Genomic DNA, 13,638 nt, shown 5'->3' on the forward strand with positions numbered 1-13,638 from the left:
AGACACTTGGTAATTACCTAGCTGTGTGACCTTGGGCAAGTCACTTAACCCCATTGCCTTGACAAAAACCTAAAAAACTCTATGAGGTAGGTGTTGTTATTATTCCTATTTTACAGTTGGGAAAACCAAGGCAGGAGCTAAATGATTCTCTCAGAGTCACACGGCTATTAAGTCTCTGAGGCTGGACTTGAACTCAAATCTTCCTGATTCCAGACCTAGTCTTCTATCTTTTATACCATTTAGTTGCAAGTTCACAACTGCTCTTTGGGTTACATATGACTTGTCTTATAGATAACTCTTTCCAGCACACTCTCTTCTGCCACATCTAGAGAGGAAAGCTCACAACTCACACTCAGTGGGGCTGCCATGAACTAAATTGGGAAAGAGTACATTTCCCTCCCTTCTTGTTTTGTTTCATTTGTCCTTCTCAGTTTCAGGTGCTAACAATGATGCCCACTGGAACACAAAGTTGGAGAGAAGGCGACCTTGGGGCCAACATCCTAGGTAAGCCACTGCAGCCAGACTGTATGCTAGGGGAATCCTTAGAAGCCAGGGTACCTGAACTTCAGCTCAAAGGGAGTTTTGGATTTTGACTTGGACCTGCACAAAAAAATAACTGAACTAAGTTATCTATTTCTTTTATACCTTTGAAATAACTATTTCTTGTAAAAAGCTGATCCATGAATGGTTAAATGGTATTTAAATGGACTAGAGTATAGGGGAACCCCCCCCCCAAAATGCAATAGAACACAATTGATGGCAGCTGGAGTCTATGTCAGAAAGCATAGATACTCCTACTCTTTTTTAAGATATCAGAGAACCCTAAGGAAATGGGGAATGCTTTAAGATCATGACAGCATGACCAGAGTTTCATTTGGGACCTTTTGCTTTTTCAGGGACACCTGGAGAGATTCTCTTCCCAGTATTTTAGGTTTTTTAGATAATTCTAAACTGTTAGATCCTAGAGAAAATTGGCAATTTTTCAAGCAGTAAACATAGTCTTTTTTTTCTATTAAGAGTTCTTTCACAGGCAGTTCCATTTTGCAAATGGAACTAATAAACAAATGATATCATTTTCATAAATTTTTCATTTTATATTTGCTTAAGTACAGATACTTTTGTTGAATTCTTTGTATAAAGACTAATAAATAGTTATGCTCTACATTGTCAAGTCCCATGTAAGTACTGATATTAAGTCTAATGAAAGAAAGCTAGAAGCCCTGGATTATTATTATCTGGTAAAAAAAATGATGATTTTATTCTTTTTTGCATTTGAACAGACCCAGACTGTTTGTCTATAGAAACAAAGCTAAACTGTTTGTATATTTGTTTTATATCTTTGAAGTAAATATTTCTTTGTAAAAGCTGAAAAAAACAAATGTATAACATATTTCAAGTTCTTTATGTTCTATAATTCATAAGCAGATGACACCACTGTGAACAGTAATTCTCAAAGTGTGATCTAGGGATATTCAGAGATCCCTGAGACCCTTTCAGGGGATCCACATGGCTAAAATTATTCTATTATGGTAAATATTGATAGATAAACCACATATAAATAAAAGTTCTTTTCAGTGAAGTTCTAAGTAATTTTTATTACTATAAAAATATCCTGAGGCCAAAAATTTTGAAAATTGCTGATAGGATTTTTGTTGTTGTTAGTTTATTTGGGGTTTTTTTATTTGTTGGTTGTTCATTTGTTTGCCTCCAGCTCAATGATTTCATTTGATGTAGAAAATGGAGAATATCATCTGTATGCAGAGAAATGGAGAATATCATCTGTATGCAGAGAAACACGCTCCACATAGTGAGGAAACACGCTCCACCATACAGGTCAGCTGCTTTGCAATTTATTAATCGATCTGTAAGTATTTATAACGGACTTATCATGTGTCAGATACTGTGTTAAATAAACACTCAGTTTATAAAGCAAAAGCATGAAGCAGTCCCTGCTCTCAAGTTTACATTCTGTTTTGTTTTTTGAGACTAGAGCTCTCTATTTTTGCATAGATTGGAAGTAGCATAGTTACTCATAGGCCTGATCCCATTACTAGTCAGGTAGCTTTAAATCTGCTTCATTTGTCCAACCTGGATTGGTTTACCCTTCTTTCAGCAGCTTAGTGATCCCTTACTCCCAAGGGCTAACCATGTTGGTACCAAACTAAGGCTCCCCCCTCTCAGAAGTCCAGAACTCATATGATTCCCCCAGCTTCAGATTTACCAATTATGGAAATTAGAGGAGTGTACCACATAGCAGCAAAGAGCTTACTTCCTATTGGGAAATAAAATGTGAAAATAAATAAATAAATTTATATAGATAAATAGATAAATGATACATGCAGAGTATGAAATATAGAGTTACCTGGAACTTTGAAATTATTAAATGACTTACCCAAGGTGATACAACCACTGTGTTTCATGTGTTGTTATTCAATCATTTCAATCATGCCTGATTCTTTGTCATTCTATTGAAGTTTTCTCAGCAAAGATATTAGAAAAGTCCAACAATGCCTTCTCTAACTCAGTTTACAGATGAGAAAACTGAGGCAAATAGAGTTAAGTGACTCACTCCGGGTCACATAGCTCAGTAAGTGTCTGAGGTCAGATTTGAACTCAGGAAGATGAATTTTCCTGACTTTGGGCCTGGCACTCTAGCTACTAGCAACCTAATTATGTATCATAAGTGGCACTTTAATTCAGGTCTTTCTTTTATCAAAGTTAATACCTGGTTATCCACTAAGACAATATTGGTACTAAAGTCAGATGGACTATAACAATGAGTGGTTAGGAATCATTGGAAACACCGTGCTGTTTCCCAGATGGGATCCAGTCTCATCTCTTCCTGCTCCCTTTGGGAAGATTCTAGTTATTTTCCAACACTAGCACCAACCAAGATAAATGTTCATATGGGCTATCCCAATGTCAATCATCACCTGGGCAATTGTACGTTTTATCGACATGAATAATTGTGCTATGCCATCATATGCTGATATGAGAAACCAAATGACTCAAGACAGTTGGGCTTTAAGGGTTAATTTTTTTTGTCTTGTAGATATTCTGCCTCATTCCTTTATATCAAAAGATCAACTGTCATTTCTAGTGCTATCTGTTTCTAACAACACTCCCTTTTTCTGAAGTCCAGTGGTCATCAAGGATATCAGATTAAAAGAGCTTGTCATAAAATTCATTGTATCAAGGAACACTAATATATGTCAGTCACTATTCTAAGCTTAAGAGATATGTGAACTATAAAAAGTGTGGGGGGACCAGACCCAACTTCATGTTCTAATAGGGAGAGTAAATGTAAATAATTACAAGATATATTTGGGGGGGAGGAAGAATGGACAGAGACAGGGAGAGAAGAGACAGTGGATGAAAAGTAATATCAGAAAGGAAGGTACTAGAGTCAAGGGGATTGAGAAAACCTTCCTGCAAAGGAAAGATTCAAATAGAGTCTTTTTTTTTAAGTTTTTGCAAGGAAATGGTGTTAAGTGACTTGCCCAAGGCCACACAGCTAGGTAATTATTAAGTGTCTGAGACTGGATTTGAACTCAGGTAATCCTGACTCCAGGGCTGGTGCTCTATCCACTGCACCACCTAGCCACCCCTAGATTTGAATGGAGTCTTGAAGGAAGCCAGGTGAAGGTGAGGAAGGAAAGCATCCCAGGCATGAAAGAACCACTACCAAGGCATGAAGAAGGGAGGTAAAGTGTCAACCAGTATTGGATCATAGAGTGGAGAAGAAATGAGGAAAAGTATAAGCAAACCAAAGGAATAAGCAGACTGGAAAGATAGAAAGGAATGAAATTTTGAAATGTAGTTTTAAGAATATTTGATCCTGAAAGAAACAGGATCCAGAAGGTGAGGGTCATTGGGGACCCCTGATGATATTCAGAGAAGATTTTTCAAGCAAATTCTGAAATACTGCTACAGGAAAGGTATATCACACACACACACACACACACACACACACACACACACACACACCACTTTACAATGATTTATATGCAATAGGATCATGATCAAAGTCATATAACAGAATGAAAGGGATATTTTCTATATTTTCAATTCATTCTGGTCACACAGAAGGAAAGCATTTCCAGAGGTCAACAAGTGATCATCAGAATTTACCTGGTCAAGGAGGGACAGAAATTCAGGGAAGCCTGGAGGGATTTGCATGAACTGATGCTGAGTGAGATGAGCAGAACCAGAAGAACACTGTACACCCTAACAGCAACATGGGGGAGATGACCAACCTTGATGGACTCACTCATTCCATCAGTGCAACAATCAGGGACAGTCTGGGGCTGTCTGCAATGGAGAATAAGCATCTGTATCCAGAGAAAGAACTGTGGAGTTTGAACAAAGACCAAGGACTATTCCCTTTAATTTAGGGACAAAAACAGATATCTGATTGTCTGATCTTGTTATCTCTTAGACTTTTTGTTTCTTCCTTAAGGATATGATTTCTCTCTCATCACACTCAATTTGGATCAATGTACAACATGGAAACAAAGTAAAGGCTGACAAATTACTTTCTGGGGGGTAGAGGGAGGGAAGTAAGATGGGGGGAAAATTGTAAAACTCAAATAAAATCTTGGGTTGTTTTTTGGTTTGGGGGGTTTTTTTTAGGTTTTTGCAAGGCAAATGGGGTTAAGTGGCTTGCCCAAGGCCACACAGCTAGGTAATTATTCAGTGTCTGAGACTGGATTTGAACCCAGGTACTCCTGACTCCAAGGCCGGTGCTTTATCCACTATGCCACCTAGCCACCCCCCAAATAAAATCTTTAATAAAAAAATAAATAAAATGAAGAAAAGATAGAAGTAAAAAAAAAACAAGAATTTACCTGGTCAGACTACTGCGTTTATACCCTGAAGAGATTATGAAAAAGGGTAAAAATATCACTTGTATAAAAATGTTCATAGCAGCCCTGTTTGTGGTCACAAAGAATTGGAAACTGAGGGAAATGTCCATCAATTGGGGAATGGTTTAACAAACTGTGGTCGATGTATGTGATGGAACACTATTATTTTATTAGAAACCAGGAGGGGAGGGATGGGAATTCAGGGAAGCCTGGAGGGATTTGCATGAACTGATGCTGAGTGAGATGAGCAGAACCAGAAAAACATTATACACCCTAACAACAACAAGGGGATGATGATCAACCTTGATGGACTCGCTCATACCAACCAGGCAACAATCAAGCACAATTTTGTGGTATCTGTGATGGAGAATACCATCTGTATACAGAGAAAGAATTGTGGAGTTTGAACAAAGTTCAAAGACTATTACCTTTAATTTAAAAAAAAAATGTCTTATGATGTACTTCTGCTATATCTCATACTATATGTTTCTTCCTTAAGGATATGATTTCTCTCTCATCACATTCAACTTAGATCAAGGCATACTATGGGAATGACAGAAAGACTAGCAAACTTGTCTGCAATGGAGAATATCATCTGTATGCAGAGAAACAACTGTGAAGTTTGAACAAAGACCAAGAACTATTACCATTAATTAGGGGGGAAAAACTTATATCTTATTGTCTGATCTTGCTCTCTCTTATACTTTATGTTTCCTCCTTAAGGATCTCTCATCACACTCAATTTGGATCAATGTATACCATGGAAACAGTGTAAACACTAACTAACAGACTGTCTTCTGTGGGGGATGGGTTAGGGGAAGTAAGATCAGGGGAAAAATTGTAAAACTAAAAATAAATAAAACCTTTCTAAAATTAAATAGAAAAAAAAAAGAATTTACCTGGTCTGCCAGGAGTAGATTTTTTCTTAAAGAACACAATCAGAGTTGTCAGTACTGAAGGCTACTAATGAATACTGTCCCAGATCAGATGCTTTTCTTTACGTGATATTCCTCCTAGCCATGAGCCTGAGATGGTAAGATGAGATGAGAAAACCCAGGCTTCAACAAGGATTTGAGGGTAGTGAGTTAATTCAAACTCATGTGTTTAGACAAAGTTTCTTGTCTTTGAGTTGACAATATTGTCTGACAGTCAGATTTCCTCCCTATACTTCATATAAACCATCGGTGTGTATGCATTGGGATCTTTCCCTATTTATATTGATAATATCTGGGAAGGAAGCAAAGATGATGATGAGGTAACTTCATTAAGCATCTCAACTCATTCAGAAGATTGTTTCACATGTCTTTAGATTTTCTTCCATATAAATAAATTGCCATGATCACATATGTTCAAATGTATATGCTGAGGAAAGAGCTGAAATAGAAAATCATACCAAGTAGAGACAAAAATGAAGGCATGGAACAGTTATTGGTGTTACTGATAATTAATATACTAAATTCCTACTTTAATAATTCATCAATATTTCTTCTCCCAGGTTGTACTTTTACCCAGGAGTTAAAAGTCTTCTGAGAGTGGTGGACCAGTAGAATAGACTAGGTGTAAAAGCAGGAGATGATTATAGTAATCTGCTGTTTGATAAACCCAAAGAGTCCGGCCATTGGGATAAAAACTCCCTCTTTGATAAAAATTGCTGGGATAATTGGAAGTTAGTATGGAAGAAACTTAGATTAGACCAACACCTCACACCCTTTACCAAGATAAGATCCAAATGGTTACAGGACATAGACATAAAAAAACAATACTATAAGCAAATTAGAAGATCAAGGACTAGTCTACCTGTCAGATCTATGGAAAGGGGAACAGTTTATGACTAAGGAAGAGTTGGAGAACATCACCAAAAACCAATTAGATGATTTCAATTACATTAAATTAAAAAGCTTTTGCACAGATAAAACCAAGGTAACCAAGATCAAAAGAAATGTAAATTTGGAAACAATCTTTACAACTAATGATTCTGACATAGGACTCATTTCTAAAATATACAGAGAACTGAATCATATTTTTAAAACAAAAAGCCATTCCCCAATTGACAAATGGTCAAAGGATATTCAAAGGCAATTTACAGTTGGGGAGATCAAAGTAATCTATATCCATATGAAAAAATGCTCTAAATCATTAATTATTAGAGAAATGCAAATTAAAGCTTCTCTGAGGTACCACCTCACACCTCTCAGATTGGCCAATATGCCCAGAAAGGATAATGATCATTGTTGGAAGGGATGTGTGAAATCTGGGACACTATTACACTGTTGGTGGAGCTGTGAACTCATCCAACCCTTCTGGAGAGCTATTTGGAACTATGCCCAAAGGGCAACAAAAATGTGCATACCCTTTGACCCAGCAATACCACTACTGGGTCTATACCCTGAAGAGATAAGGAAAAAGGGTAAAAACATTACTTGTACAAAAATATTAATAGCATCCCTGTTTGTGGTGGCAAAGAATTGGAAATCAAGTAAATGCCCTTCAATTGGGGAATGGCTTAGCAAACTGTGGTATATGTATGTCATGGAACACTATTTTTCTATTAGAAACCAGGAGGGATGGGAATTCAGGGAAGCCTGGAGGGATTTGCATGAACTGATGCTGAGTGAGATGAGCAGAACCAGAAAAACACTGTACACCCTAACAGCAACATGGGAGTGATGTTCAACCTTGAAGGACTCGCTCATTCCATCAGTGCAACAATTGGGAACAATTTTGGGCTGTCTGCAAAGGAGAATACCATCTGTGTCCAGAGAAAGAACTGTGGGGTTTGAACAAAGTGCAAGGACTGTTCCCTTTAATTTAGCAAAAAACAGATATTTTATTGTCTGATCTTGTTACCTCTTAGAATTCTCTTCTCTTCTTTAAGGATATGATTTCTCTCTCATCACACCCAATTTGGATCAAGGTACAACATGGAAACAAAGACTGACAGTGCTTTCCGTGGGGGGTGGAGGGAAGCAAGATGGGGGGGGAAATTGTAAAACTCAAATAACATCTTTAATAAAAATAATTTTTAAAAAAAGTCTTCTGAGAACAAGAAAGGGATTTTTTCATCACTTTTCATCTGGATTTTTTTTTTAGATTTTTGCAAGGCAAATGGGGTTAAGTAGCTTGTCCAAAGGCCACACAGCTAGGTAATTATTAAGTGTCTGAGACTGGATTTGAACTCAGGTACTCCTGACTCCAGGGCTGGTGCTCTATCCACTGTGCCACCTAGCCATTCCTCATCTGGATATCTTAAGGTTCCTCAGACACAACACTTTACCTTCCTTCTTTACACCATGTAACCGACCAATTTCCTTACCATTCCACACATAGTTTCATCCTCTTTGTCTAACTCATTCCTCCCATTTTCTTTCTTTAAATCAGGAGGAAAGTAAAAATCAATTTCAAGTATGTATCTTCTTGTTTTTAAGCCTTAAAATAAACACAAAGTTTAGCATTTCTGCAGGAAGCAATAAAATAGCATTCTTGGATTCTATACAGAAAGGAAATGCATGATGGTTGACTTTAAACTAGAAAGACACTGGTTACTATTAATCTAAACGGCTTGATGCAAAAGAATTTTAAAACAAGGTCTGTGGATCCAAGGTTGATTAGCAGTGATAGTGATCTCTGGTCTCTGGTGAGATTCTATCCTCTTAGAACTTCAGGGCTATCTCGCTACCCAATATTCCAAAATTCTGAAGTGGAAAGATTCTAGCCTTGGAAATAGAGAATTTTATTTTACATAAAATATCAAAGTTTTATCCCAACTGACAAATGCATCACTGTCAGAAATGGAAAGATGGGCTGCTATTTATTGTTGTCTCATTTTTCAACATTCTCCAACTAGCAGGTGGGAGAATAAAAAGCTATAAAATATGCAGAGATTGACAAACAGATCCAGGGCTAAATCTAACTCTCCTGGACAGTACAAAAACAGTGACACAGGCCAGAGAAGACCTGTGACCCAGTCTTTTTACCACTGGTATTTGCCCATCAAGTTATTTTTTCAGTTAAATTCAATAACTCCCATAATAACAAATCAACAAATAATTCATATATTATATAAGCAATTTTTAACCAACCTCAACAAAATCCTCAACAAATAAAAACCATAGCCTCCCAAACTTAGTTGTTCAAACTCAAGTGTCATGCATCAATTATGCTATCATTTATGTAATTACCTGGCTCTTCATGAGTCACATTTTTTCTAGTTGTGAGTAATTTTTAAAGATTTTAATCCTGAATAGCAATAATCATCAGTATTGTTTCTCCTATACTTTAGTAAAGGATTCACTTTTAAGTTATCTAGTTTGTTTAAATGAAGATTCTCTTCACTTCTTTCTAGTTCATCAAAGATAATTAATGAACAGAGTTGTATAGAGAGTGTGACAAAAGCCACAGTACAAAAGTTCACTGGAAATATCACAGTATAAACATTAAAGCTATCTTACATGGGATAGTTTTTTAAAAGACTGGACAAGACTCATGCAAAAAGTGTTATTATTTGGATGTGAGATGTACAGAAAGCTGCTATTTAAAAAAATCATGATTTTGTAGTTCCTCTTTAAGGCAGTTTTCAAATGAATAGGTAAGAATTCACAAGGTTCTCATTACTTGCACAAAACACACATTCTTATATTTTCTTCTGTCAGGTTTCAGGGGATTTAATTTCAATACAAGTAGCTTTGAACTCAGATCAAATTTCAAATTATAAATGCTCCTTTAACATTAAAAAAATAAAAATACCTCATTCTCCAGGGATATTTGAGAGATAATTGAGTACATTCATATATAAATTCTATAAATCTTCTACTTTTAACAATCCAAAAATATTGGAGGGGATGTTGGAAAATTTGGAACAATAATTCATTGATGAAATTGTGAATTGATCCAACCATTTTGTAGAGTAATGTGGAATTATGCCCAAAGAGTTATTAAATTGCCTATACCCTTTCATCCAGCAAAATCACTATTAGTTCTATTTCCAAAGGTGACTGGGGTAAAGGAAAAGATCCTACAGGTTCTAAAATATTTATAGTAGTTCTCTTTATAGTGGCAAAGAACTGGAAACTGCAGGAGTCCACCAATTGGGAAATGGCTAAATAAGTTGTAGTATATGATTGTGATGGAATACTACTGTCCCATAAAAAATGACAAGCTCAATAATGTTAGAAAAATATGGAAAGATTTGCAAAAAATAGTGAAAAATGAAATGAGCAGAACCAAGAGAATATTGCATTGTAGCAACAGCAATATTGTTTTCAGAAAGATTTTGAATGAATAAGTCATTTTCACTATTATAAATACCCAAATTATCTCTAAAGGACACATGAAGAAAAATGCTATCTGCATCTAGTAAAAGAAATGATAAATAGAAGTGTATTTAGAATAATTTTACACATATGTACCTATTTGTGACCAATGATAGCCACCTTGTGAGGGAAGAGAACCAGAAGGAAAAAAGGGAGAGAGGGAAGAAATGTACATGATAGGTTTGTTGCATAATTGAAATGAATATCAAGTTGCACATTGTAGACTTGCAGTTTCCGGTGCAATCATCCTTTTTATTGTACTATCTTATAAAAATGCTTGTTTTATTCTATAAATTAAAAATAAAATAATTTTTAAAAACAATACTAGGGAGATAAATCTCCCCTCCAAAAATGTCAGAGATATTTCACAACTTGTAAAATTGTATTAAAAGGTTATATTTGAATCACAAAGTTACTCTTTCTTTAGTTTCCAATGTCATAAATTTCTGTAAGTGGTAAAAGGAGATGAGTATGGGAAGAGAATCATTCCTTCTTATCTGTCTGTCTCTCTCAATTGGCCAGAAGTAGGAATGCTCAAATAAAAATATATCCTTAGAAAACTTTAAAACTTTTATCTTAAAACCTCTTCCCACCCTTTTTTCCCTTGACTGCTCAGAACATAAGAAAAAGGAATTTTGTTCAGATGACAAGAACAGAAAATATGAAGGAAAAAAACCTACAGATTGCACATACCTATATTGCTCGTAGTTTTAACTAATAAGACTAAAGGGATCAAACTAATGTTTAAGAAATTTAAGGAAATCTTTTATCATAGCAACATGGACTTGGTTACCATCACTTCCCATAGCTGATTGAGACTAAAGCTGATTCAGAGCATAACCCAGAGTCTGAAGCCGCTGGTTACGGAACTTATTGAGGGCAAAAGCTCACATATTTTGCCTCTGATCCATACCCTAGAGTACAGAGACAACAGAGATGACAATATCCTGATCTTGTCATCACTCACAAATGGACCACTTCCACATTCATAAATTCTGCCTCTGATATTTTCTTATCTGATCACAATCCATCCCCCATTGCTTGCAATCCTAAACCCTGTTTTTTAACTTCATCATTATCCTCAGTTCCTTCTTAGTTTTTTCCTAGACCATCACCCTAACACTGTCTTCACTTTCCTCCCTTCCCCTTCATGATCCTTTAATGAACCAGTTCAACTCTATCTTGCCTTCTTTTCTTATTTTCCTTATCATATTGCCAACTTGCCCTAACAAGCTTCAGATTACTTAGCTGTATATTCATTAATTAAAGATTACTCCTTCCATCCTCTGCTTTCATTTCTATTCATTTGCTGCTGAACCATGTTAGAGAAAAGCACAATAGTATGGATCCATTATAAACATATTTTATTTAATTTCAACTGGGCACTCACTGCAGTAAAGCAATCATTCTATTTCTTTCTAATCAACTCACTATCCCCCTCACCACAGTAGCTCTTCCAAAAAAGCCAACTTCCAAAAAAGTTTTTCAGCCCTCCCCAAGCTTTCCATGGATCCTCCTAACCCCCTTATCTCATATTTCACTGAAAAACCTGAAGTCATTCGTGAGAGTTCTGCCCTCTCCATTCCTCCACATCTCACATCACCCATAGGTATTGCCCCCTTCACCCTGGCCCTTCTCCTTACCAAGGCAACTACTCTTCTTGTGATCCCATTCAGGGCGGCTAGGTGGCGCAGTGGATAGAGCACCAGCCCTGCAGTCAGGAGTTACCTGAGTTCAAATGTGACCTCAGACAATAATCACCTAGCTGTGTGGCATTGGGTAAGTCACTTAAGCCCATTTGCCTTGCAAAAACCTAAAAACAAAACCAAGTGATCCCATTCTATCCTGCCTCCTCCAAGAGATTGTTCCCTGTTATCCTCATCTCTTATTTCTCTTCACTCTCTCCCTGTCTATTAGCAGCTTCTCTGTTACCTACAAACATTCTCCCCCATGCTCAAAAAGCAATATATTCTTGATTCATTCAGCCTTGTTAGCTGCATCTACAAGGCGTGCTTTTACTCTATTTGCTCTCATTCTGTTCTTAACTCTCTACAGCCTGGCTTCCAGCCTCACTGTTCACCTGAAACAGCTCTCTCCACTTAATTGTCAAATCTATTGACTTTTTCTCCATCTCATCTTTCTTGACCTCTCTACAATCATTACAATCTTTTCCTTGATATTCAATCTAGATTTTTGTGACACTCTTCTCTCCTGGTTCCTTCACTGGATCTCCATCTGTATCATATTTGCTAACCATGGGTGTCCCCCCCCCCCCACCCCGCCAGGGTTCAATCCTATCCCCTCTTCTCCAAAACTATTTCCTCTTGGTGATTGCATCAATTCTTATATATTTAATCATCTCTATGCTGCTAATTTACTAATCTGTCTATTCAGCCTTAACCTCTCCAATGATGTTTAGTTTCTCTTCTCCAATTGCCCAATGAATATTTCCCACAAACATCTTAAAACTGAATATGTCCAAAATTGAATTTATTATTTTTCCACAAACCTGTCCCCTTTTCTAGCTTCCCTATTACTGTTGAGGGCACTACCATCCTTCTAGGGATTCACAGCCTAGGTCTCAATGTCAAACCCCCAATATCTAATCTCATGCCTAAAGCAATTGATTTTTCCTTAGGAATATTTCTCCTTTGCCTTCTCGCCTTTGGCATCATTACCCCCAAGGGACAGGCCTTCATTAAGTCACATTTGGACCATTGAAAAGCTTGGTAGTTAGTCTCTCCCCATGATAATCTATCTTCTTAAAGTGTACATCTAACCATATCACCCACCTACTCAATAAATTTCAGTTAGTTCCTATTACTTCCAGGATGAAATAAAAATCCTCTGTTTGCTAGTCAAAACCCTTCAAGACCTGGCTTCTTGCTACCCTTCCAGTCTCCTTATACTTTTCTCCTCTTTGTACACTCTGGGATCCAGAATATTAACCTCCTGACTCTTCCTCAAACAAGTTATCCCATTCTCCTGATGCTGTGATTTTTCACTGACATGCCCAACATACCTGGAATTCTCTCCATTCTGATTTCTATTTTCTAACTTCCTTCTAGTCCCAGCTAAAATCCCAAGTAATGCAAGAAAATCTTTCTCAATTCCTCTTAATTCTAGTGCCTTCCCTCCTCTGATTATTTCCAATTTATCCTGTTTATGTCTTGTTGTGTTTAGTTGTTTGTAATCATTTAGGTAAACTCCTTGAGAGATTATACTTAATGAATCTTTGTTGATTGATTTATTGATCTGTCTCCATGTTCCTGTATCTGCATTTTTCTCATAGAAAAGGTTCATTTCATATCTCCTCATTCACTTAGAGAGTCTGTGGAGATCTTCCCTGCTGCCTACTAGCATGCCCAGGTTTTCCATTCATAAAAAAAAAAAAACTTTCACCAGACCCTCCCTTTCCTTCAAACTCTCAATCTGTATCTCTTCTCCCTTTGCAAACTTCCTAG

This window comes from Macrotis lagotis, chromosome 3 (genome assembly GCF_037893015.1).
Source record: "Macrotis lagotis isolate mMagLag1 chromosome 3, bilby.v1.9.chrom.fasta, whole genome shotgun sequence".
In the NCBI taxonomy this organism is placed as follows: domain Eukaryota; kingdom Metazoa; phylum Chordata; class Mammalia; order Peramelemorphia; family Peramelidae; genus Macrotis; species Macrotis lagotis.